At 41.0% G+C, this 27863-nt stretch overlaps 1 protein-coding gene and 1 long non-coding RNA gene across 8 annotated transcripts in view; one reads left to right on the top strand and one right to left on the bottom strand.

Moving 5' to 3' along the window:
- GALNT13 (polypeptide N-acetylgalactosaminyltransferase 13) overlaps positions 1 to 27863 on the top strand; it is a 492985-nt gene that overhangs the window by 300074 nt on the left and 165048 nt on the right. The window lies entirely within an intron of this gene.
- Positions 23784 to 24557, bottom strand: LOC123378647. Its single transcript, XR_006582693.1, has 3 exons — positions 24451 to 24557; positions 24177 to 24265; positions 23784 to 23914 (listed from the first exon to the last, which is right to left on the bottom strand). It is a non-coding gene; the product is annotated as an uncharacterized LOC123378647 (long non-coding RNA).

The raw sequence follows: 27863 nt of genomic DNA on the forward strand, positions 1-27863 counted from the left end.
TTTTCATTGCTCAGAGCTGAAAAGATCCAGTTATGAAAACCAAGGACCTGGTTCTCCACTGCAGTGGTGTTGATTTGCATGACTTTGTTTGTGGATTTTTTTTTTTGGGTGTACAGAATATAGAGTTGGTGTAGAAGTTCCTACACCACCACCCAGCCTGGATTTGGTTTAGGGAGCACACTGGATGAAAGAGACCATGTCCAGAATGGTCTACCCTCCACTTCTTCCTCACAGCTTTGGCAGCTGACACAACTTGGAGCCCAAATCAGACTGCTCAAATTTATACCAGAGATCAGCCTGCGGGTCACAAAGGTTAGCTTTGCAATACTTGTCCTAAGCTGTGCAGTTTTCAGGTCTAATCAATGACTGAATAGTGCAGGGGTAGACAACATATGGCACACGTGCCAAAGGCGGCACATGAACTGATTTTCAATGGCACTTACACTGCCTGGGTCCTGGCTACCAGGCCGGGGGCGGGGGGGGGGGGCTGCATTTTAATTTAATTTTAAATGAAGCTTCTTAAGCATTTTAAAAACCTTATTTACTTTACATACAACAATAGTTTAGTTATATATTATAGACTTATAGGAAGAGACCCTCTAAAAATGTTAAAATGTATAACTGGCACGCGAAACCTTAAATTACAGTTAATAAATGAAGACTTGGCACACCACTTCTGGAAGGTTGCCGACCCCTGGAATAGTGTATATAAGTGTAACTGAGAGGATATTTCTGTATAGGAAATTTAGCTTTAAAAGAGGAAAATGTAAGACCCAAAGACTCAGTGCTCTTTTGAAAGTTTGCCTGTTTTCCTGTAAAGCATGACAAAAATAAAGTTGTGAAATAGGATGAAATTTACAATTTAGGGGATAGCTACATTCTATTTAAGGGAAATGAAGCATTCTGTTAATGCTGTATGCAGTGTATCTAAATGCATTTCCAGGATCAAAAGAAGGTGGGTTTTTTGTCTTCTGTCTTAAAGATGAAAAGTATTGAGAGAGATGAAAAACACATTCCATTTTTCTTTCTTCAGACAGATGCTTTCTGTACACTGTGTCTTTAGCGAGTGTTAAATTGTTTTCAGTGCCAACTTACAATACTTTGTTACTGAGGAGGAATATAATTTCATGGTTAATATAGTGAGCATATGAAAGTAAGACATATTTGTATTGACGTGGAAGATATAGGCATTCGTCTTATTTGCATTAGGTGTTGAAGTTGCCCTACCTGCTAGATTATAAAAGCAGGCTTTTCCTGTGAAAATCCAGTGTTTTCTGAATTGCTGTTACCACGGCAACATAGATGAATAGGGAATAAAATGTTCTTGTTGCACAGGTTACCAAGAGTGGTAAGTTTGTGTGTGTGCATCCTAAATGAAAGTTCCCACTGCCTAAAGTGCCATTCCTACCACCCTCTTATCTAGGGTAGAGTTTCTGAGTTGTGTGTGACAGTGAACTGATTTATTCTGAACACCTGTGAACAAGGTGGGCCAACAGAAGAAACTTGATACAAAAAGTCCTGTTAATTCTCATATAATAACCTGATTCTTCATTCATGGTATAGTTTTATTGCAACAAGCATCAGCTCTTTGACTTTTGGCCTGTGGAGAAATGGAAATATAAAGAAGGCAACAGGTAGGGTGGCCAATTTTTTTTTCCTTCCTGGTCCCTTTATTGTATTTATTCAGTTCCTCAATAGTCTCTGTTCCTGTTGTGGTCTAAGCTGGAGTAAAATGAGGCAGATGCTGTTGCTGCCAGGTTCGATATTTTTTGTCAGAGACAGGCTTCTGGTCCATATCTGATACCTCTATACAAAGTTGAACAGTTTCAACAGGAGAGACTGAGAGAAACCCACCCCAAAATAGCAAATAGCCTGGTGGACAGGGCACTCACCTGGCATGTAGAACACTGGGCCTCAGGTCTCTGCTCCACATCCAGCAAAGGGGGCAGTTGAACTTAGGTGAGTGCTCTAACTACTAGGCTGTTAGGCCATAAGGGGTAGAGTGGGAGGACAGTGGCACCTCCTTCTCTTTTGAGACAGGATATGCATATCTCCAGGAGAGGTTTCACAGCTATGAATCTTGAGCAGAAGGAGGCAACTCCCTCTGGCCCAGAGTTAGGTGCATAACTCCCTTTTGGGGGGGGGGGGGAACTCAGGGGTCTTAAGTCATATCCTCTTCTTGCCATTTCCTACGGCTAGTTCCCTGCTCAGCTTGCTGGCTCCTGTGAATCCCTTTCTTAAAAGTCTGACTCTCCGTGCACTGGGTAGGAAACCTGGGTGTCTAACTCGGGGCGGTGGATTCCAGTGGGTGGCAAGGCACCTAGACATTAGGTGTTTGCAATACTGAGTCTGAATCCCCTTTGTGGATTCACCTCTAAGTGTCTTGTGTGCTCTGCAAAAGTGTTTCTCAGTGAAAACAGCACATATCCTTTGAATTTCTATCCTGAATTGTCAGCTTCAGAATTTTTCTCTCTTCCAAGTCTTATTTGGCACACGTACTAGTATGAAATCTTGAAAATTACACTAATTCACCATAGAAAATCATGATTTTCATTTTCTTTCTAAGAATTGTCTCAAACATCTTAAAAAAATCACCCTTAATCTCTCTCTATTGATAAGCCTCTGACAATAGACTCTGAAGAGTATCCTATATGCTGTATAACCCATTAGAGTTGGATTTTCTCATCTTTTTAGGTTCATGTGACTTTGCTTCTGACAACAAAAATTAACATGAGAACAAAATGTCGAGGCTTTTATTTTTCTGCTCTGGAAACGCTTTCATTTGTAGGTGTAATCTCAGATGGTATTGTGTATTACTTTCTTTATATCCTTCATTAAAAACCAGAGGCCTGTCATTTTTTGCAAGTCATTTTTGTAGCTGTTTTTGGACCATAGTACCTCAAATTCTTGGCTAAGAAATTGCATTTTTGATTTATTTTGCTTTACTTGACAAGGATTTCTTTAAAAAAACCACACCAATATTCTGACTTTTTCCCTTTAAACTACCAAATTCTTCTAAAGATTTTATGTTCATCCTTAAGTGATAGAATTAGGATTATAGATATACAATCTGATCTAAATATTTCATCTAGATTTTTTTTAGCCTTGACTCAGTTATCACAAAACTAGATAAGTCCTTAGGTGTTTGCAACCAATTAACAGGAATATCCAGTTAAAATACTCAACTGTTCCAATATTGCACATTGTGATGCAAAAATAACATGTTTGGGTTTGAGGTTTTGTTTTTTATCGTGTCCCAGCTAAATACATTGAATGGCAGCTTGAAAGCCTGCCCCTTGCTTCTGGCATTTATAAATAGAAGAGGTAAGAGAGAGCTTCCAGTTTGATTTCAAAGAGCAGGAAGGAGGATTTTAAGTAGTGCACACTTTATATTCTCAATCTGTATACTTTCCAGGTCTCTTTTGTGATGGAAATTTCTGTTGTTGCTATAACTTAGTTATTTACAAATAAACATAATGTCTGTTCATGGAACTACTTTTCCTTATTGTGAAATATTCACATTCTTTGTAGGGTGTGTGTGTGTGTGTGTGTGGTAGGCAGTATACAAAAAGTATCTGTTTACCACTACTTTTGGAGAGGGGCTGGTGGGGGAGAAGAGAGGATTTGGTTTTCGGTACTTTTGTCTTTATCATACTAAATCATTGTACTGGGCTAAGTTCACCCCCCATGGTTTACATTGGCTTTTGACAGTCAAAACCTGGGTGCATGGTCCCAACGGAGGAAAGCATTCACTGGGGGCAGCAGCAGTCAGTGACTGCAAGCTCCATTCTGCTGGGAAGGCTGTAGTGCTACATGGTAGCATGAAAATGCTTTCAGTACCTCAATACATGTTTGTGGGGGAATTGTTGATGAAACCTGTAGGTTAGCTGGCTGTTTGTCTAGGAAGGGAACACTTGGCAGGAGAACCTTCACACAACTTAACACTTGGATAAACTGTTCTATGTAGTAGTGGTCATATATCCACTTCATTTGCCTTTTACCATCAATTATTATTTCATTCCTAGTTTCTGAGTCATGCTGGATCAGCCTCTCCAGAATTCCTTTATTGCTAAAGTTGCTTCAAGTTGTGAGATTAAAAGCTACCCCATTAGTTTATTTTTGAGCATACAAGATATGCCGAGAAAAAATACAGACTACTCAGATCTTCTCATTTACCTGTCTCAAACTGTATAATCTTTTGAAGAAGAAAATGGATTAGAAAGCCTAGAGAAATTAATTAGTTCTGCTAGAAAGTGTTGTTAAATGAAAGTTTGGAAATGTACCTACTTTGTGAACTCACAAAACCAAAAACAAACAAACGCACACAATCCATCACCTTGGAAGACTGCCAATGGGGAGAAAAAAATATAAACAGATACCCTGTCTGAGATCAAAGCGAGTTCCCAACACATAAATTAGCTAATAACTGTTAATACTAAGTCAGGAAAAAAGATAAGGATCGCCTGACACAAAGAAAGATATGATAATGAGTAAACAGACAGTTTCTCAGTTGGTTTTGTGGATCTTTTATCCATATTGTCATGCAACAAATGGAACAGTTAAAATCTGCAGCTTTTTCCTTTTGTCTCTCTTGATCTAGTTGCTGTTTTCCCAATACAGAAATAAGTGCTTGACTCCATTGTCACTTTCATCAGTATTATACCCATGTGACCGTATTGTTTCCAGGTTACTTCTGGATTACACTGGTGCAAAAAAAAAAAAAAAGGCCCTGTCTGGTGCCAGCTCTGGGAAAAAAAAATAGGTAAGGGAGTGGCCTGGGCTATATACTTCCATGTTTTGGAGTCCTCTGGCAGATTTTTGGGAAATAGTCTTGTAATAGACCCAGACCAGTTGGGAACAGCAGTAAAGGACAAGAGACTACAGGTGAATACAGACAGAGGGACGGATGTGGAGTACAATGAGACCATACTGGTCAGTAGAGCTGGTCAAAATTTGGGACTTCCATTTCGTGGGAAATTTTACCACTTTGAAATTTGTCAGATTTTTAAAATTTCCTGCAAAAATAGAAATTGCTTAAATGTTTCATTTTGGAAATACCAACATATGATGATCTTGAAAGTATATCTGCTTCCTGGGCCCCAGCTGCTGATTGAAATTCATGTGATTCTTGTAATGTTCACTTGGTCATCAGTGATCCCTTTCACCCCTGCTATTTAGTGGTGAGCAGCAGTGAAACTGATAAGAATCGTGTCACTTTCAATTAGCTGCCAGGGCTTCCACAGTCTACAGCTCCCAGGCAGCCTTCCTATGGGCCCCCAGGGCTTCCAGATGCCTGAGCTAGCTGGCTCCCCCAGCTGCCTGCCTCGTACAGGCCGCGGAGATGACTGCCCCAAGCATTGAGCAGCCTGGGGAGCCAGTAGGCCCACGAGCTTAGAAGCCTTGGAGTCCCCAGCCCTGGGGCAGTCTGGATGGTGAGGCTGTCCCAGAGCTGTGGACCCCGGTTGTCTTCCAGGCAAGGTGGTGAGAAACCAGGCAGCTGTCAGGAAACCTGTGGTTTGTCAGAAGCTTGTGAACCCAATGGGTTTCTGCAAAACATTTCAGGTTTGACAAATTTTGCATTTTCTGACACAAATTTATGGCCAGTTCTGTTGGCCAGTATGATAAGTAGCTCACCAGCTGCCAAACCCTTTTTGTCATTTTTTTTTGTAGACTTCCAGGCAAAGGAGAGTTTTAAGGAATTTTAAGTTAGCAGCAATGTTAGAGAGAACACGTACTACTGCTTCTATTGATTATGTAGTCTGGGTGTAAAACTAGAAAGAAACATGACATGCTAAAAAGAGTTCTGAGTATGTCAAGGGGAGAGAGTTTGATATACTGCAGGGAAGGTACTTGGGAAATATATTTCCCATAAAAGGCATCTAAGGGTACGGATTGGCGGGTAGCGATCTATCTATCAGGGATTGATTTATCGCATGTAGTGTAGACGTGATAAATTGATCCCCAATCGCTCTCCCATCGACTGCTGAACTCCAGCTCAGCGAGAGGTGGAAGCAAAGTCGACGGGGGAGTGGTGGCCGTCAATCCCGTGCCGTGAGGACGCGAAGTAAGTGATTCTAAGTCAATCCAAGATATGTTGACTTCAGCTACGCTATTCTTGTAGCTGAAGTTGCGTATCTTAGATCAGTTCCGCCCCCCCGCCCCCGTGTAGACCAGGCCTAACTATGTAACACTAAAGCAGAGTTAATTGTGAAAAAGCCAGTACCTCAGAATAAATAGGCATTACACAGATGCCTAGAAATAGTCCTCTAGTTCTCCAGATTCCTGCCCAAATATACACAGTACAGTTCCTTATAGAGAGATTCTGCTGGCCCCTTATCCAGGGCAGTGGAAGTAGAAGAAGTAAGGAGCTTCCTCCTGCACCTCTTTAGGAGGCTTGCGTAAGGGCCAGGCAAAAATCCAGTACCTACACTTAAGAGGAGTTCAGGGATTGCTCTCTTCGTATTCCCCTAAACAGTGTAAGAACCATGGCTCTACCCTCATCAGGGATGTCTCTCAGTTCAGGGCAACTGCACTTGTATTCCTCCTCTGTTATACCTCAAAGGCATCCTAGGCTTATGGCACCTCAGTCATGCCCTCTCTCTTGGGCAGAGACCTGCATCTCTTCCCCCATCCTGGGTTTTTTCTGTGGTGCACAGTTCCTGTTAGCACTGTGATAGTCCTGGCAAGCCAGACCATCTACACAGGCCAGCATCTGCACTTTTTCTCTCCATAGTCTACAGATAACTCTACTCACCAGCAGGTACCAAAGACCTCTTTATAAGAAAGTGCTTTCAACATAAGAATAAATGTATTACAGAGAAAACAATAAAAGAATCTATTTGCATGCTAAAAAGTTTACCAGAGGTCACCCCAACTTCAGCCTCAGGCCCTGGTAGATGTCAGTCCTTCAGAACACACAACTGTGTTTTCCCATAGTTACAAGTTCACAGCTGTCTCAGATTCAGAATCAGAACAACCATGGACAAGTCAATCTTCTTTATACTGCTTGGGTCTTTTGATATTGGCTTCTTGTAACAGCTGGTCAGCAGGCACAGTCCCACTTTTCAGGGCACAGTGTCAAAGGGCTGGGTTTTTGCATAAACAGAGGTGGGAAATTTGAATTCACCACCACTTAGGTATAACCCAGGAAAACCATTTAACACTTTGTTCCAAAAATCTATTCTTGTCTGGAACATTGTTCAGTATAGACCTTTGATGTCCAGATGTCTAATTTGTCACATTTCCCCACTGGAGAGGTTACCTACAATCCCAGCCCACAATAATACATACGCCTTTCATTTAGTACTTAAACTTAATTCAATTATATTCTATGAAGGAGTAGGGCAGCGTTCATGCTCCCTGTGCACACTGAGGAGGCTGCTATCCAAGCACAGAAGGAGGGAGATGCAACAGTATTCAGAATATCTGGGCAGGGACACATAACCTTAACCCTGTTCTCTATTCTTAAAACTATAAAACCTCTCTTTCTGCAATTCCCATCCTAAACTTCTTAAGAGTTTCTTTAGTTCCTTTTGCAGCTCTCCCAGTTTTGCTGTTTGTCTAAAATCTTCTAAATTCCAGAGTCTTCCTCAGTTTCAAGATGTGGATGTTCATAATCTTTGAATAGGAAAGAAAGGACTACTTTTTCAACCTCTTTTGCTGAATGGTCTCTTTACAGGAACATGTTAGAGGAACAGAAAGAGAACTCAGTGTATGTGCATAATCTCATCTTCACATTGCACAAAACATTCTCACTAATTACTTTATAATTTGTTTAAAAATTTGCATAACCTGACAGCAAAATAATTTAAGCCCAAATAACTTCAGTTTAACATAATCATATATCTGTTTTAGTAGCAACTACAAAACCTTAATCAGCGTTCATTACAGCAATGCAAAACTGCTATATAGCTTGTTCTAGATATGCATATTGGTATCAAGATTCCAAAGCTGTCATAAGAACTCAGTTACTGGAAATTATTTTAGTCATGGAAGGAGAACTGAACATACTAGAAATATAAATAATTTCTAACCTAATTGTATAAATCTATAATAAGTGTTTTCACTAGCTCACTCTTTGTAGAATTGGTCCTAAAAATAAATTAGTATCCTATCTACTAGCATTCAGTGCAAGAAAATCTCTAGTCTGTATGCTGCCTTCTAGAACTGTTGGAGCTTGTCTTTATAGATTTATACTGAAATGCCTCCCTGGAGCCAGATTAAACACAGACTGGCAGATTTTACTTTGCAATAGGCTACTAGCAGGAAGCAGAAAAGACTGTTTTTGAAATTCTTTAACATATGTAATAAATTCTTTGTATTTCTTCTTAGAATTGAAGAATTTTCTTTTTATATAAAAAGAATATTATTTATAGATCAAGTGAAGGACTATGGGTCATTATACAACATCTTACATCTGCCATAGCTATGAAACTAAGATTTCAGATTCAAGCATTATCAGCCAAGCACCAAAGTGGATGAGGACAAGAAAACGTGAATGTTCATCAGGAGTATTTATGTATGGCTCATATAATTTGAGGTTGCTTCAGTAACCAGCACCAATACAAAAAAAAATTTCCAAGTTCTCTATGTGCGGCTGTATCAATAAGCTCTTGGGGGAGGGGAACCATCTCTTTGTTTTGTGTTTGTACGCATCTAGCACAATGGGGTCCTGGAACATGACTAACACTCCTAGAAGCCATGGTAATACAAATAAGTAATATGATTTTACCCGGTAATATGAGGGAAGGGATTTCATCCTGAAGTTGAAGAGTGCAATTGTCTATTGGTCCAGGCAGTCTGTGATATTTTGTAGTGACAATTCTGCGGAAAGTGTACATGATAGCTTTAATTCCAAATATTGATATACTGGTATATTTTAATTTGAGCCATGTCGTACCCAAATAAAAAGCATACATTACATGAAGGAGTTAGACATTGCTTGGCTGTTGAGATATTTGATTAATTCAAGTGAGTCTCTTTTAGGGTGAAGAGGTCCACTTTTGAAAATGCCCTTTGTTCAGCGATTCCCTAAATAATTAAATGGCCTAAAAGTTCAAAAATATGTCCAGAGCTGGTTGAAACTCAGAATTTCTATTTCATGTGAAATTTTGATATTTCAAATTTCCCCCCCAAAATAGGAATTCTGAAAATTTTAATTTGGAAAAAATTTGAAATGTTTCAAAATTTATCTCCCCTTTATTTTTATCTTTTTAAAGACATGTAAGTAGAAGTAGTGGATAATATGTCATATCAGGTCATGTCAGTCCTACTCAATTACTGACATATCAAGTATGACAGTCAAAATATTTTATTATATTTTTTAAATCATTAAAGGCAGTTGCTTCTTAGTACTGATGAACAATGACAAAATCAGAGTTTTTCAATGTGTCTCTTGTTTGTGTTTGAATTAAAACAGTTTGACACTTCAACACTTTCATCTAGAAAAGATCAGTGCTCAGTACTAGTTAGAGGAGCAGCTGTTTTCAATATCCTAGTATTTAGAAAGAGTCCCATCAACACAAGAATATTGAATATAGCTTGTCCTCTAATTGTTATTATGTAATAAAGTTATATTATGCACTACTAGCACTGACACATCACAAAATAAAAGTAATATAAAAATGTTAAATTTCAAACCAAAAATATTTTTTTACAACAAAATTTTGGAATAATTCTGAAACAAACATTTTTGCTATCTGGAATCTTTTCAAAGGAAATTTAATGAAAACTGGTATGATTTTACAAAAATATTCAGTTTCTTGGACATGGCTGTTTCCAGAAAATGTGCGATGAAAATGTTCTAAGCCACTCTAAATATAGATCCATTTCTTACTGCAACACTGCTTTATACAGGCTACACTGCACTTTGGAAAGAGAAAGGTAACTGGCAGTTAAGATGAGCAGAGTGAAGTGTGTTCAAGTGTAAAAGAAGAACTTGTCATTTGTATTAAAACAAGGGAGGGCATCCATATTTCAACCCTTAACAGCACTGATAGAGCACCATATCCTAATAGCTTTATTAGTGAGATCCTAAATGTGATCACTCATCTCCTTAAGGAAGTTCAAAAAAGAAAAGTTCTCACATGCAATTTTGTTGGATTCATTGCACTGTTTTTGGTTACTTTTCCACAATCCTTGTTGGTTTGTGTTTTTCTCTGTTGGTTTATTTCTTTATTTAAATATATTATGAAGTCTTGAGAAGGTTGATGTACGTGGGGAAGATGGGAGGAAATGAGTTAAGATGGGAGGAGGGACTAGGAAGAGAAGGAAACGAAGGATCAAGGGCAAGGAGAGCAACGTAGACAATGGGACTGCAAAGTGGAGGGGAATGGAGGAGTTCGGGGAAGTAATCAACCATGACTCCCATGACGACAACAACAACAAAAAAAGTCATGGTTTTGGTTGCTCTGGCCAGCCTAGTAGCAGACAAACACTCCATGTTTGTTTTTGTTTTGTTTTGTTTTTTTATACACAAATTTGGCTCTGTGTGCTAAATGGTACAGACCTGCTGTTTTTTTAACTATTAGCTAAATATTGTTAAATGACATTGATTATTTTTGTGCAAAATAAAGGATATTTGACTTTGCTTATTTTTCCCCATGACAAACAACTTTCATTAACATGTTGTGTGGCAAACTTTTCTTCCTTTTTAACTAAAATCATGACTCTTGCAATTTTGACTCCTCAACCAAGGCAAAGAATCTTGCCTCCCCACCATCTCTCTAGCTCCATTATAGCCTGAAACTGATTAACATCAAAGCACCTTAAAACTCATCGCCCCCACCTCCAAGGCAATTTGAAGATGGTGGGAAATAGCAAAGGTGAGTAAGTGTTCAAAGGGGAGGAGGATTTTGATTTTTTGCCTGGCTAACTGGTGCTTGTTTTTTTTTTTTAATAATTTTACTGCTCCTCTTAACTTAAATATATGTCAAGGGCACCTGCCATGTAAGCATCCTTTCCTATAAATCTAAATAAAGAACAGAAATAGTGACATAGAAGACATTTATAAAATTCCTGAGGATGCACAGACTTTTCCTAAAATATAAATTTATTTAGAATCATAAAGGTACATTGCTTAATATTTTCCATGAATGCATTTTTTTGGGTTCCTCTTTTTCATGTGCTGTTCCTGAAGTAAAGCTCCCACATATACCCCATAGACTCATAGTGATGCTCATTGGTAGCGGATTTGCTTGCAGCAGCATCTTCCTTGTGAACTGACTGTGACTCGATTTTTCTGATGTAGTTCAAGGCTATTCAAGCATGAAATTGCCTCCTTCGTGTAGAGCAATCCCCTTTTGCCTGGCAAGTCAAGGTTCAGAAACTTGATATTTACTGTGATTACAGTTGTTGACCCCAAACAATTGTTGCTACTAACAAAGTTAAGCTTTTTTACATGGCCTGAGAGGGAGATGTTAAAATAACTCACCAAATTCTGTTCAGAGGTGAAAAGATCCTGCAATTATATTCAGCAACCTGAAGCTAACTTATCAGTTTCCTTACTGAAAAAAAGATTCTATAATGGTAACACTATTTTTTTATGCAATTCTAAAAATGATAGACAATGAAAAGCTAAAGAACAGGAGTATGAGACACTACTCTTACAGACCATGGCACAAATATTGAGCACAGAAATGTAGGACTGGAAATGAAGTTGAGAGGTCATCAAGTCCAGCCCCCTGTGCTGAAGCAGGACCAAGTGAACCCACACCATCCCTGACAAGTGTTTCTCCAACTTGCTCTTAAAAACCTCCAATGATGAGAATTTGCTCCTGAAGGTAACTGAATACTAAGCATGGACAGCCAAAGTGCAAGTGATTAGCAGTCCGGCTTTTTATCAGCAACTGCGGAGAGGGGTTTCTGCATAGTCCAGAGAAATGTACTGGACATAATGAACTGAAATTAACTGGTTATTAGGTTGGAGCAGCAGCTCCACTATCTTTGAGTGGGTGCAAGGTTAGACAATGCTCAGGAAGCGCTCTTATTGTGGAGAGGGGTGAAATCAAAGTTCTGTCCTTCCTCCTCCCTCTTCAGAAAGTGAGGGTCTGATGAGGTGCTAGCCAGGGCCTGGGAGTATGCTGACAAATGAGTTTTTGGTTGGCCCTCGGCAGGGGCACAAAAGGGAACGGGAGTGGGTCGTAGTTCTTTGAGTACCTATGTAAGGGCTGCCTATAAATATAAGAGCATTTGGAGCCCTCTCTCAGGGGTGGTTTCGGTCCTAGTCCTGGAGAGGGAAACTCTGGGAACAGCTTAGTTTAACGAGAAAGGTTTAGGCATCTGTCTTGTTATATATGGTTATTGTATGTGATGCAGGTTATTTCCACACTTCAGGAAAATATTCTATTCGATTGACTTAATGGCTGTTTTATTTTTTTAACGCTATTGACAGCACACCCAGAAAATTCACTCAGTGTTACAGCGAATAACTTGGCGTAATTCCCAGAATTCTAGGGAGCAAAAACTCTGTAGACAATTCATGCTCCGGCCTTAAGTGCTTATTAAAGAAAGCTGTCCTCCATTTTTGGTGTGGACGGTTATTCAGGGGAAGAGAGATGCAATAATGTTGTATGTGTTGTAGTTTAATATACATCGTACACCATCATTATTCACAAGTAAGAACACACTGATAGGTCCTTTTCTACTATGAATGCTCATTAATTGTGGAGAAGCTAGCAGGACATATTATATAATATGCAGAACCGGAAAACAGCATTTCCAAATTTTGTAGAAAGCAGAGTTGTGATTGAGCAGTTACAAGAGCCATTGAACAGTACATCTAATCATCATGGAGAAGTCATGATGACATACCTGCAAGGAGCATTGACACAATAATACTAATGCTTGTGAATTTACAAAATTAGATTGTAGTTAATCAAGATGATAGATGTGAGCCTTGCATCACAGTGATTTGCTCTGGTACATTTGAAAAATCTGGTGCATCATAGAACTATTGTTTGATTTGTTGCTTTTGCTATCTTGACAGAAATCCAATTTACGGAGGAAGCTCTAAGACTATATCTGTTACCTGCCTTATGAAGCATGGCATTGAAGACTACCTTATACCTATTAGCTAACACTTAACAAGGAACTAAATGACTGTGGCATAAATTATATCATCTCCCTTCTCTTTACTCAGAATGACACACAATTTTGCCTCTCAGCTAAAAGCTCCAAACCTAGCTTCTGTAGATTATCACTGAGCAATAAAATGAGGACATGATGATTAAGCCTGTAGCACACAAAATGTCATTCATGGTGCCATGTGAAAATGACTGCTGATTTTCCTCTTCTCTTATTTCCCTTATTGTGCAGTTATAAGTCAGAATATTTTTAGTTTCAGCACTGAACACTTTCTAAAACATACTTTGAATATATAATAATTCATAGTATAGAGAGCATGCAGGGGTGCAATCAGAAAGGCCAAAGCATAATTGGAGTTGCAGCTAGCAAGGGATGTGAAGGGTAACAAGAAGGGTTTCTACAGGTCTGTTAGCACCAAGAAGGTGGTCAGGGAAAGTGTGGGACCCTTACTGAATGGGCGAGGCAACCTAGTGACAGATGATGTGGAAAAAGCTGAAGTACTCAATGCTTTTTTTGCCTCGGTCTTCACAGACAAGGTCAACTCCCCAGACTGCTGCACTAGGCAGCACAGTATGGGGAGGAGGTGAACAGCCTTCAGTGCTGAAAGAACAGGTTAAGGACTATTTAGAAAAGTGGGACATGCACAGGTCCATGGATCTGGGTCTAATGCAGCCGAGGGTGCTGAAGGAGTTGGCTGATGTGATTGCAGAGCCATTGGCCATTATCTTTGAAAATTTGTGGTGACTGGGAGAAGCCCCGGATGATTGGAAAAAGGCAAATAAAATGCCCATCTTTAAAAAAGGGAAGAAGGAGAATCTGGGGACCTACATGGAGCAGGTCCTCCAGGAATCCATTTTGAAGCACCTGGAGAAGAGGAAGGTGATCAGGAACAGTCAGCATGGATTCAACAAGGACAAGTCATGCCTGACCAATCTTCTATGATGAGATAACTGGCTCTGTGGATATGGGGAAAGTGGTGGATGTGATATATCTTGACTTTAGCAAAGCTTTTGATACAGTCTCCTACAGTATTCTTGCCAGCAAGTTAAAAAGGTATGGATTGGATGAATGAACTATAAAGTGAATAGAAAGCTGGCTAGATCATTGGGCTCAACGGGTAGTGATTAACGGCTCGATGTCTAGTTAGCAGCCGGTATCAAGCGGAGTGCTCCAGCGGTCTGTCCTGGGGTCAGTTTTGTTTAACACCTTCATTAATGATCTGGATGATGGGATGGATTGCACCCTCAGCAAATTCGTGTATGACACTAAGCAGAGGGGAGAGATAGGATACGCTGGAAGGTAGGGATAGGGTCCAGAGTGACCTAGACAAATTGGAAGATTGGGCCAAAAGAAATCTGAGGTTCAACAAAGACAAATGCAGAGTCCTACACTTAGGATGGAAGAATCCCATGCTCTGCTACAGACTGGGAACCTACTGGCTAAGAAGCAGTTCTGCAGAAAAGGACCTGGGGATTACAGTGCACGAGAAGCTGGATATGAGTCCATAGTGTTCCCTTGTTGCCAAGGAGGCCAATGGCATATTGGGCTGCCTTAGTAGGAGCATTGCCAGCAGATCGAGGGAAGTGATTATTTCCCTCTGTTCGGCACTGGTGAGGCTACATCTGGAGTACTGCGTCCAGTTGTGGGTCCCCCACTACAGAAAGGATGTGGACAAATTGGAGAGAGTCCAGCGGAGGGCAACGAAAATGATCAGGGGGCTGGGGCACATGGCTTACAAGGAGAGGCTGAGAGAACTGGGGTTATTTAGTCTGCAGAAGAGAAGAGTGAGGGGGGATTTGATAGCAGCCTTCAACAACCTGAAAGGGGGGCGGGGTTCCAAAGATGATGGAGCTAAGCTGTTCTCAGTGGTGGTAGATGACCGAACCAGAAGCAATGGTCTCAAGTTGCAGTGGGGAGGTCTAGGTTGAATATTAGAAAAAACTATTTTACTAGGAGGGTGGAATGAGTTACGGAGGGAGATGGTGGAATCTGCATCCTTAGAAGTTTTTAAGGCCCGGCCAGACAAAGCCCTGACTGGGATGATTTTAGTTGGGGTTGGTCCTGCTTTGAGCAGGGGGTTGCACTAGATGACCTCCTGAGGTCTCTTTCAACCCTAATCTTCTATGATTCTATGATAGTAAGACAGAAAAGGTGAGGATCTCTCAGTAAGGCACAAAGAAAATGCTGTATCAACAGGTGGACTGGAAATGAAACCAAAGGGTCATCTTAGTTGGTGGGGAAAAAATTAGCAACCAAAGGTGTTTTAAGAAAAAGCCTTTCCTGATCTATAATTCCCATTACAGATTTGTTCTGATTAAGCTATTGGTCAAATCATTATTGCTAATGCTTTCCTGTTTTAACGAACTAGGACTCAATTCTACCCCCATTTAAGTCACTGGTAAAATTCCCTTTGACTTCAGTTGTGCAGGTCTTATGTGTTTACAAATCTGTCCATTCAGCTTTGATCAGGTCTGCCACCACTTAAGTCACCTTAAAGATACAGAGAAGTAAAATGGCCTCTATACTATGGTGTTTGTTTTTAAGTAGTAGTCTGTCTACATTACCTTATTCCCACTCAAACATAAAATAACTTTGAGCTTTTAGTAAATGATTTTCTTGCATTGAGTAACTTCTAAAATATCAATGCTGTATTTAGGGTTTGAAATCCCTAAGGAAGTTTGATATTCAAGGCTACATTCAAAGTATGTCGTCATTATGAATGGCGACAGCTGAAAGTCTGAGTGAAGGGTCTTTGTTTCTGCAATATACCTGCTTATACTGCATAATGGAACACCAGAGAGCCATTTTCATGACATATTTTCACAGCTATCTTCTGCTGGATATAAAAATTGATTGTTTCTACAGTATTTTGGTTCAATAAAATTCAGCAGGACAATGTAGATGCAGTTGCTTTATGATGCTGCTTCTCTGTAAGTGAAGTGAATCCTTTTCTTTACAAAAAAATCTGTTTACATTTCATTTGAATTTGTTTTAATTTTTTTTGAAATTAAAGTAATTTATGTAAATAAAATTGCGTCTAAACTTCTACATACTGAAACATTTTAACAGAACATGTTTTATGACATTACATTATTTTCTCTTGTCTAAGATGCCTGGTTGAAACAGATAATTCATTACATATAGCTGTCACAAATTGACTTCTGTAGTTCCTGTGGGATTTGAGACTTACTTACAGCTATGGTGGATGGGGAAGGGAAAGCATAATTGATTGATTGATTAAACCTAAATTTTTGAAATACCTGTCAGAATATGGGAATTGAAGCACACTTGCTTTTTCTCTCATTCTCAGAATCTTATCTGGTCCATTATAATGTTTCAGTTTCCCCAAGTACTTTCTAGATTGTGTATAGATTTTTCACCCAGAACAGTTTATCTTAAACAATCGGCTTACAGTAAGCAGGGTCGGCTCCAGACCCTAGCACGCCAAGCGCGTGCTTGGGGCGGCATGCTGCGGGGGGCGCTCTGCCGGTCGCTGGGAGGGCGGCAAGCGGCTCCAGTGGACCTGCCGCAGGCGTCCTTGCGGAGGGTCCGCTGCTCCCGCGGCTCCGGTGGACCTCCCGCAGACGTACCTGTGGAGGGTCCACCAGAGCCGTGGGACCAGCGACCGGCAGAGCGCCCCCCACGGCATGCCGCCCTGCTTGGGGCGGCAAAATGTCTAGAGCCGCCCCTGACAGTAAGCATGATCACAGAGCTACATGTGTTCACTCTAACTTGTGTTCATAAGGAAATTTTTGCACTTTGAGTGGCTGATTTTTTTTTAATCTGCTAACTGCTTAATAGGAATTTTCAGAAAGATCCCTTTTAGAGATTATCTGAACATGACTCTATTCAGACCCACTAAATCAGAGTTTGTGACAAAGAAATGTTATTTCTAGAAGTGCTACTTAAAGGAAAATGAGGATTACTAACCTCTCATTCGAGGCATTATTTATAGTAGATACATTCAGTGTAAGTAGTATCAGGACTTTATTTGGCTTCATATAATGTACTTGGCAGTTCAGTGACAGTGTTTTAAAAGAAATGACCAGGATTTTGGCTGTCAGTGTTTTCTTTAGAGAAGCGAAGTCAGAAAGAGCCCTTTCCATTACAACTGAGTGTTGAGCAAGCCATTGTTTCATTAGAGTACTGACCAAAGCTGTTCAAGACTTCCTAGAAAGTACAGCTCAAGCTTTGTGCTGCTACCTAAAAAAGATTTCATGGAATTTTATGTGACTAAGCCGTCAGTGACCACAGATCTGGAACCTTCTTCCCTGGAGCTCATAGGAGCTGCTAATAGTTGCCAGCATAGAAGCTGAACTCCATCACATGACTCCAGTCTTCGAATCTGATTGGCAAAACATTGGTGATCCTGATGGGTTCACAGATTCTATTTAAACCAAGAACAGAAACAGGAAGTTGTTCATGCAATCGATTTTTCCCTACTTAGGACTGCTTCCTCTGCAATACCTGCTTCTACCGATCTGGTAGCCTGACTCTGCCTTCCTCCTGATGCCTGACTCTTGGTTTTGCCCTCTGGCTTGCCTCAGACTCTGATCTCCTGGTATCTGCCAGGCCAGACTCTTGCTCCACAAGAGTGGGTTAGACTGCCCACATCCTGTTTAATGCAGTCATCTGTCCCATGCACATAATGTTATCTCTGAAGATGCTGTTTTCACACACATTTGCTTTTGCATTTTCTTTACAATGTCCATATTGGACTATTGCCATGTTAATTTTGCTTTAGAACTTGAAGAGACATCTTGTCTCATGTCTAGTTCTAGAAGGAACATGATGAAGCTTCATTCATGTTCACTGGCTGCCAGTCCTAGTAAGAAGTAATGCCTTCACCTCCATTCAGATATTGATCAGTGTCAAAACATGTAAATGACCCTGTGGCTCAGACCAAGCTTCACCTCCAAGATTTCCTTAACTCACAGTAGCTGCAAAGGCAGGCCTGTGAGTTATTTCTGTGCCTCCATACCAAAGCTGATAGTTGATAGGAAGAGAGAAATTATTTGATCCTGAGAGAGAACAATAAAATATTACTGAATTTTCTCCTGAGGATCTTCCAGTGGTGCAGGGGAGATTGCTGAGGAATAGTTCTCCTAGGCATTGGGATGATGGCTGAGCCAAGGACATGACCCATTCCTTGATTTAGTTGATTATTAAATTAGCGAGGGGAGGAAGTCATAGACAGCAAGCAAACAGGGATGACTGGCAATAACTAAGAGAGGTGGTTTTAGGCTTATCTGGTAGCTGCCTGTTGGAAACTTAAGAGCCCTTCAAGTCATCATTCCAGTTACTTTCTAGGGAAGATATCTATGGCACTAGTCAATATATTATTGGTGTTCATGAACTTTGTGTATACAATATCAGAAAAAAGGTACCCAAGAGTAACTGTAGTGTATTATCATAGGGGCAACTTTTAAAATGAAATCCCTGAATTCAGTAGTACTGAGAGCACAGCCAGAGGCTCCTTAGCAGCCGTTGTTGGGTTTTTTTAACCTCGTTTGTCTTAGAATTCTCTTTGATTTGAGGTAAAGTAACACTATTCCTCCCATTCTGTCACACCACAAAGCTTTGGGGTGTTTTTTCTCCAAAAAATTGTGGTGGCAGCACTAAGTGAAAAGTACGAATATTAACATCTTTCTGTGAATATATTTGCCTTTTCACTTGGGGATGGGAATGAAGTTTCCTTTATCCACTTCTGTAATCCATGATAGAGGACTTTTCATCTGTGTACCCCTTTCATTACAACATAGAGGGAAATTTCTCTTTACGTGAAAGGTTCATCAGGATTTGTAGAACTAATGCTTCAAATTCAGTTGTTGATGTGCATGCTTATGAGCCTGTACGTGCTTGTGCACATACGTCATTCCACTGAGTTCATTTCTGCAAGCACAGCACTGAGGTAGCTAGGCCTGCCTGGAGCTCAATATAGCACTCCCTTCCTCTCTGATGAGCAGTAGGAACCCTGCTCTCCGTCCACCAGCAGTGGTTTTCCTATTCCTTTCTCCCTCCGTCAACCACAGTGGCTCTCCCACTCCCTTCTCTTTCTCCCTCTTCACTCACCCAGCCCACTCTGTAACAATAGCTCCTGTCCTTCTTAAGGAGCAGACAAAGCTTCTCAGCAGGACCAGCCCAAAGAGCTCAACATGCACTTCAAGAGGGGCCTGTAACACACCTAAATGTAGAGGAAATTTTGAATCAGAACTAAACCTAATGACTGTTCACCATCTGTATTATGGGATGAGGCAACAGCCCTATCTGATCGCTTCCAAACTTTTAGATCCAGATCTGAAGTTGGTAACTGGGAGAACCTCAAAAAATGATGAAAATATAAATAAAAGGATAAAATTCCCATGCATCAGGATTTTCATTAGTGAGCCACAATTAAATAAATTTTAGTTAAGATATCAGAAATTTATCAATTGAATTTTTCATTTTCTATCATTTTTGTCGCACAGACACTTAATTTTTTTAACCAGAGAGTCATTATTTTATAAATAGAAGTTCAGTATAACAATTATGAAAGTGACAACCCATTTAAAATGTAAACTCTCTATTTACTGTTCTTGAACATTAACTCATCTTGATAGTAAATATAGACAATACAACAGTAACTACAAGATATTAAGTTTACTGGAAAGCAATCAAACCTGTAGATGCCTGAGTGACTTAATCAGCAATATAACATTGACTTAATCAGCAATATAACATCTGATGACTTGGTGGTTCACTTAACTACAATGCCATTATATTTAACAGACCAGCTTTCAAAAGGTCTCATTGCAAATAATATTATTCATCACTCATGACTTTTCCATTCCACAATATTGGCCTTTCTCAACATGTATTACTGTGAAATTAAGAATGGACTTTTCTGACATCTTGATATTGCTTTCAGTTTTTAAGCCATGACTTTGTGTTGTATTTAAACAGTAATGATGGAGGCAAAGGGTAATATGGAGGATTAGTGGCCATCTGGGAGGAACTGATGGCTTGTGGCTGCATTAATATCAGCCAATCATTAATACTCAGGAAGTACCCTGTACTGAGATGTGCAAAAAAAAAAAGTGTGCAGATTTCCTCTCCCCCATCCTGGATTATACTGTTTCAGTTGGTATGCATTGTACAGGGGCTTTTTGAAGAAGCAGTGCACTGGCCAAACAGAGGTCTTGAATCATTTTGCAAAATGCTATTAAATGAGCTACTACTAACACTCCAAACTTTTTCAGCTGAAAAAAATACTCTACTAGACTATGCTGGAATATAACATCTTAAACCTGGACCAAGATGATGGCATGAGGATTGAATCTGAAAAGGGACAAAGAGGGAGGAGAAAAAGTGGGACAAGCACAAAGAGAACAAGGGTATAACATTATGGTATGTCCAGCCAGGGGTGGGAAATGTCACCCCCTGTTATTGAGGAAAGTTTGTTTACCCATCTTCCTAAAGCTTTTTATGCTTTAGGGTTGTTTTTGGCATTTCATATAATCCTGTGAATCAATGGGACTAGTATGCAAAACAATTCCAAGGGAAAGCCCAGAGAATCGCCTGGTGCTGATGGACCATTTTTCAAGTCCTGTGTTTAGTGTCCGGAGGCTCTTGCCTTTTGAGAATAATGTGTTTTCTAACTAAACTGACTATTGAAAGGCTATCTAATATTTCATTTCTCTTACCCAAGAGCATTCTGTGCCATTAGTAGCAAAAGTCTACAGGCAAGAAATTCTTAGCAATTCACGGAAAGTTTCTACTTTAAGGACTGAAGTGCACCATTTGTCTGTGTGCAGAACTGAACATAGTCCTCTCTTGTTCACATACTGCCATAGTAGCACATTTAGTACTTTCATATCTTATAGTGAAATGCAATGCAGTCAATGCACATCAGGCTGTCAAAACAATAATATAAAAATTAGAAATTTATGTAACTCCAGGTCCAGTGAACAATAACCTTAGTACATTCTTCAGGGAAATTTAATATAGTTTTTGGATCTTCTTTTTGATAGAAGCAGAAAAAATTCTGTTAAATACCTTTTACTAAAATTCAACCATTCAATCATCTGAAAGAGTATTTCAAAACAGTTAAAAATACAGTTGAACCCTATGTCATGTCGCCGGCCTAGGGGTTTGCCAAAAATAGTCGAGATAACCGATGATCGAGATAAACCCCTATCCACCCCCCCACCCCTGAACTCCCCTGCCCTCTCTCCAACACCCCCTCCCTGCCCCCTTACTGCGGTGCCTGCACGTGGCTGGATCCGGCGAAGCGGGACGGGGAAGCGGGGCCGGGCGGCCGTGGACGGGGACCCGGAGCCGGGCAGCCAAAGAAGCGGGACCCGGTAAGCGGGGCCGGGCGGCAGGCGAAGCGGGACCGGGTAAGCGGGGCCGGGCGGCAGGCGAAGCGGGGACCGGGTAAGCGGGGCCGGGCGGGCGGCAGGCGAAGCGGGGACCGGGTAAGCGGGGCCGGGCGGGCGGGCGGCAGGCGAAGCGGGGACCGGGTATGCGGGGCCGGGCGGGCGGCAGGCGACGCGGGGACCGGGTATGCGGGGCCGGGCGGGCGGCAGGCGCAGCGGGGCCGGGCGGGCGAAGCGGGGACCGGGTATGCGGGGCCGGGCGGGGGGGACCGGGTAAGCGGGGCCGGGCGGGCGGCAGGCGAAGCGGGGACCGGGTAAGCGGGGGCGGGCGGCGAAACGGGGACCGGGTATGCGGGCCGGGCGGGCGGGGACCGGGTATGCGGGGCCGGGCGGGCGGGCGGCGAAGCGGGGACCGGCGAAGCGGGGCCGGGCGGACGGGCGGGCGGCGAAGCGGGGACCGGCGAAGCGGGGCCGTGCGGACGGGCGGCGGCGAAGCGGGGACCGGGTATGCGGGGCCGGGCGGGCGGCGGCGAAGCGGGACCGGCGAAGCGGGGCCGGCGGACGGGCGGGCGGCGAAGCGGGGACCGGCGAAGCGGGGCCGGGCGGACGGGCGGGCGGCGAAGCGGGGACCGGCGAAGCGGGGCCGGGCGGCCGGCGAAGCGGGGACCGGGTATGCGGGGCCGGGCGGACGGGCGGGCGGCGAAGCGGGGACCGGCGAAGCGGGGCCGGGCGGACGGGCGGGCGGGACCGGGTATGCGGGGCCGGGCGGGCGGCGAAGCGGGGCCGGGCGGACGGCGGCGGGCGGCGAAGCGGGGACCGGCGAAGCGGGGCCGGGCGGATGGGCGGGGACCGGGTATGCGGGGCCGGGCGGGCGGGCGGCGAAGCGGGGACCGGCGAAGCGGGGCTGGGCGGACGGGCGGGCGGCGAAGCGGGGACCGGGGAAGCGGGGCCGGGCAGGTGGGTACGCGGGGAACCGCGGCTAGGGCAGGAGTCGCGTGGCCGGGGAGGGATGCGGCAGGAGCCGGGCAGGGCTGCCGCCGGAGTTACAGTCGAACCCATTTATCTCGACCTCGGTTAGTGGCAAAAGCTCTTCTGTGCTCCAGATATTAGGGTTCGGTGAGATTAAAGAATCGACATAACCGATGAGAAACCGATAAGACAAAGAGGGAGTTTGGCGGTTCCACTACTAAAACGTCGACTTAATAGGGTTGGCAAGTTAACCGAGGTCGAGATAAATGGGTTCGACTGTAATCCTGGATAAATTACCAGGCTCTTGTGGAGATCTCTGTGTGCCAGCAAAAAGCATTTCTCTTTCCTTAAAATGTAGTCAACATAATTGTGGTTTATGAATGTTCCAACCATATCTGTAAAAGCAGAAACTAGAGTTTTTATAGCAGCAGTCTGATTCCCTCTCCTTTACCTCCCCCATTACTTACTGAGCTTCACCCTTTTTTTTTTTAAATCTTCATTTTTCTAGTATCTCTTACATGATGATGTTGAAGATGCAGCCTCTTTTACACAGTTCTTATTAAAGAGCCTCCAACTCAGGAACTTGATTTTTTTGGTAGTCTTAGAGTCCAGGACTGTTGACGTCTAGGGCATGGTGGAAAGCCCATTCCTTTTCTCAAGTGTTTGCTTAAGAGGTTGATTGGTGAGGGTGAAGTGTTTCTTTTGTATGGAATAAAATGTATGCCTTGAGACATGTTACATCGGATGATTGTATACATTTTTTTTAAAAAGCTATAATAATGTATTTGAGAGAGTCCTGGAACAGCTTCAAGTGATTCAAGAAAAAGAGGTAATTAAAATAAATAAGTAGTTTTTCATAAAACATGAACGTAATTGTTCTGTATTAATTAGCAACAGGGTAAGTGAAAGAGCGAGTTTGCATTTTAATGTTATATAGCTGTCATTTTTCAGAAGCCATGTGTTGTCCCATAATGAATAAGAAAAATAAAAAAAATTATGATGCATATTTCCTGAATCATATTATTTTTCTGAATAGTCACAGAAAGAGATTTTCTTCGTTCTATGTTTCTTCAAAAATGCAGTAGAGGGTGGTAAAATTACCCCAAATGTGTATAAATTTTAACAACTATGAAACATAAAATATCAGCAATTTTGCAAGATTCATTAAACATTTTATTCACTGTGTAGTAAATTCTACAGATCTTACATATAGGAAGCATACAAAGGATCAGTATTAAAGTCTTTACTTTTACCTTTTTACTTTTAATTACTGTTACTTTGTTGCTGAAGAGCAATAAAGGGTAACAAATAAATTACCATGCAAAAATCCAAGAAGTCGTCTAAACTACGGATATTTAACACACTTTAGATTTGGTCTTAACACTGCCACATATCTAATACAAATGTCTAGAGCAGTTGCATTTTCTCATCTTATAGACAATTTTGCTTTTGTTCATGTGTGAGGTATTGTCTTCAGTTGCTTCACTGAAAATATCAGTACAATTCTGAAAAGGATAAAATCACAATGTACCAGTTAACGTAATTTGCGCATAGCCAAGTGGAAAGATGGTAAATAGGTACATACTCTCAGTCTGTTTCCATGTTATTCATCTTGGAAAATGTATTTTTTTCACATTTAACAGCTGTATTTACTACATGTGTATTCCCAAAGCAACATCTGACAACTATACAAGCAAAAGTGATGTTTTTAGGAAAACATTTCAATCACTAGTATATTTATAGCCATCAGAATGGATTGTAAATGACCTGGAGAAGGCAGAGAATAGTTCCTTTGTGTTTATAATTACAGGAGCAATAGCAGTTGAGTTATTCATCGCTATTTTGATGTGGTGCAGCTTTAAATAGGAAAAAAATACAACATGAATCTTTTAATCATTTCAGTAATATAAAGTGAAAGGTCTTTAACTTCTGCACATCTATATATAGTACCACCTGAGTAAAATGTCATTAAATCAAGTGATAAACTGTTCAGAATTAAGACATTGTTAAAGGAGAACTACGGAGATTAATGGAGTTTAACCTCAGGCTGTGGGCGATACTCAGTACTTTTGAGCCCATGAACCTTGAAACTGTACATTGTACGACAGGTAGAGTTTACCAAATTACTCTTGCGTTCTTGTAAGAAAGATACTCCCTTGTTGCAGGACTGGTAAAATTTTAAAACTCCAGGATTCTAAGCAGTTGTAAAAAAACCGTTCTGAAAATATTTTTCCCTTCACCTGAAATTCTGTGCCCTAACAATGTCCCATAACTCCTTATTTGGTGACATCACTAACTCTGTTGGACATGTGTGTTGCATTATATATTATACCATCTGGCAGGTGGTAGTAATTGGAAAAGTTAACCTGCCACAAATACCAAGAACGCACATTTTGAAGTCTGGCTGCCGTTTATGGTTCCATGATAGTGAATGGTTATTTCAGTTTAGTGAGGGAAAGTAATAATGTCCACTTCAGAACAACCCCTTGAGAACAGGGAATCATGGTTGGGTCTTTTAGCTTTTATTACTTGGCAACATTACTATCTGTACATTGCAAGAAGAACTTTGTATGTTGTAATACCTGTACATGCAACTTTACCTTAGAACGTCCTATATCCTTTTATACTGTTATCTTCATATATTATTTAAATTTTCTCTTTAATAGTCATATAAAAAACTCCGCACAGGTTGGTTACATTTGTTTATGTAACTCTTAGAACAGTACTTTGGTCATCTGGAAGCAAGTTTTTTAAAATATAAAGTAATTGACACACATTCAATGAAAAATGTATTCACATATGGTTATATTAATGTATTTGGGAAGAAAATATTAATTGAAAATTATCAAGTATGTCACTTGTCTGAATTTTATTTTCTAGAACAGTTTGTGTCTTTTATTATAGATTGTGATAATTTTCTGATGCACTTCTGTTAACTGAAAATGTGAATTACAGTAAGAACAAGACTAATGATTATACACCCACTGTGTGTGTAATGTTACTGTTTTTCTTTAATTTTTTAAAAGTGAATTTAATACTTATGAAAGTGTGTGTGCTGGAAACTAATCAGTCCTAGTTTATCCACCAAACAAGTTTAGTGTAGGCAGTGACAGCACAAGCTTCCCATAGGAACCAGCCTCAATTGCACTAGACTCGAGCATAATTCAATCTCCATGCCTTCTTTGTTGTGCATTACAGTTATTGGCAATTTGGATGGTGGCTTTTGTGATGTGCTCTAGAAAATCACTTGAATGACTAGCTGTGATGACTTGTGTGATGTACATTGGGAATGATACTAAGAACACCAAACTTAATTCACATAGGCCTTCAAACAGCTAAAAGATTATAATGACCGTCAGTTAGTGTCATGCAATATATTATAAGTTTGTTTAGGATCCTTCTCTAGTGACTTGGTACTACCACAACAGGCTTATAGACTCATAGATTCCAAGGCCAAAACAGACCCTTGTGATAATCTAGAAAGACAACCTTTCCAGACTACTGTACCCCTTTCAAGAGTCTGATTTGTCTTGTGTACCCCCAAGTTTCACCTTGCTTAAAACCTACTTGCTTACAAAATCAGACAAAAATACAAAAGTGTCACAGCAATTTTTCAGTAATAGTGTGCTTACTTTCTCACTTTTACCATATAATTATAAAATCAATTGGAATATAAATATTGTACTTACATTTCAATATATAGTATGTAGAGCAGTATAAACAAGACAGTCTCCTTATGAAATTTTAGTTTGTACTGATTTTGCTAGTTCTTTTATGTAGCCTGTTTGTAAAACTAGGCAAATGTTTAAATGCCTAGATGTGATGATGTACCACTTGGAAGACCTCTGCATATCCCCAGGGTACACATACCCCTGGTTGAGAACCACAGCTGTAATACACAGGCCAGAGATCTTCCCCAAAATAATTCCTAGAGCAGATCTTTTAGAAAAACATCCAATCTTGATTTAAAAACTGTCGGTGATGGAGAATCCACCACAACCCTTGGTAAATTGTTCCGGTAGTTAACTACTCTCACTGTAAAATAATTTATGCCTTATTTCCAGTCTGAATTTGTCTAGCTTCAACTTCCAGCCATTGAATCATGCTACACCCTTCTCTGCTGGATTGAAGAGCCTATTAAATATTTGTCCCTCATATACATACATACAGACTGTAATCATCACCTCTTAAGCTTCTCTTTGTTAAAGTAAATAGACTGAACTCTTTGAGCTTATCACTATAAGGTACGTTTTCTAATATTCCCATGGCTCTTCTCAGAACCATCTCTAATGTATCAATATCTTTCTTGAATTGTGGACACCAGGACTGGACACAGTATTCTAGCTGCGGTCACACCAGTGTCAAATACACAGATAAAATAACCTCTCTACTCTACCCCTGCTGAAGATTCCCCTGTTTATGCATTCCAGAATTGCATTAACACTTTTGGTCACTGTGTCATGCTGGAAGATCATGTTGATCAGATTATCCACCATGACGCCCAAATCTTTTTCAGAGTCGCTGCTTCCCAGGATAGAGTTCCCCCATCCTGTAAGTATGGCCTAATTCTTTGCTCATGGCTGATGTTCCTTATTTAGCTCAAGTTGTACATGTTTGTGCTGTGATGCTGAAGTTCCTAGTATTTAAATCATGCAGGTGACCAAAGCAGAGGTCATTATAAGTGTAAATCATGTAGTCATCTGTGCAGTTATCCAACGTGCTGGCACAAATGACTGTTTATGTATGCAAATTTTGCAAATGCATAAAGCAGAGTCTCTTTTATAGTTGACCCAAAGAGTTATGAATGTCTCCGCTTTGCAAAAAAGTTGGATCCTTTGCCATACATTGATGTAAGAATTTTTCAGTGAACTGGGTCTTAACTTATACAATAAATAGATATAGACCAAGAAAAATATTGTTAAAAGAAATAAGTATTAAGGCTATATTGTTCCATGCAACTGCACCCACAAGCCCCTCCTGATAAGCCTTGCAGGATGTATAAACAAGAATTTAGCTTGAACACTCTGAAAGGTTTACTTTCTGGAGTTTCCCACATGTGCTCCCAACAGAAAAGTGGATTGGAAACCCCGTAGAGAGGTGCATAGGAGGCTCACCTTAAGACTCAGGATCTGTGAGGAAAAGCAAACTCCAGCCATGCAGAAGACTTACCCTCTCCTGGCTGTCACTGGCTTTCTCCCGCTCCTCATAGTTGTGTACTGTCCCTCTCTGACTGGGAATAGAGGCTTTCGAGGAAAGTTAACACAGCATTAAATATCAGCTGGATTTCTGCTCAGAAATTCTATTGGTGTTTGCAGAGAGTATGCCATAGTGATGCTATATGAGATTTTTTGTGTTCCTTAAAGTCCCAGCTGCTGGAATCAAGAGATTGCATGAAAACTTTTTTTCACTAAAGAAGTAAGTGGCTAGCCTTCGTGGCTGCAAAGCTTATAAAAA

The sequence above is a fragment of the Mauremys mutica genome, chromosome 10, assembly GCF_020497125.1.
Source record: "Mauremys mutica isolate MM-2020 ecotype Southern chromosome 10, ASM2049712v1, whole genome shotgun sequence".
NCBI classification, from domain to species: domain Eukaryota; kingdom Metazoa; phylum Chordata; order Testudines; family Geoemydidae; genus Mauremys; species Mauremys mutica.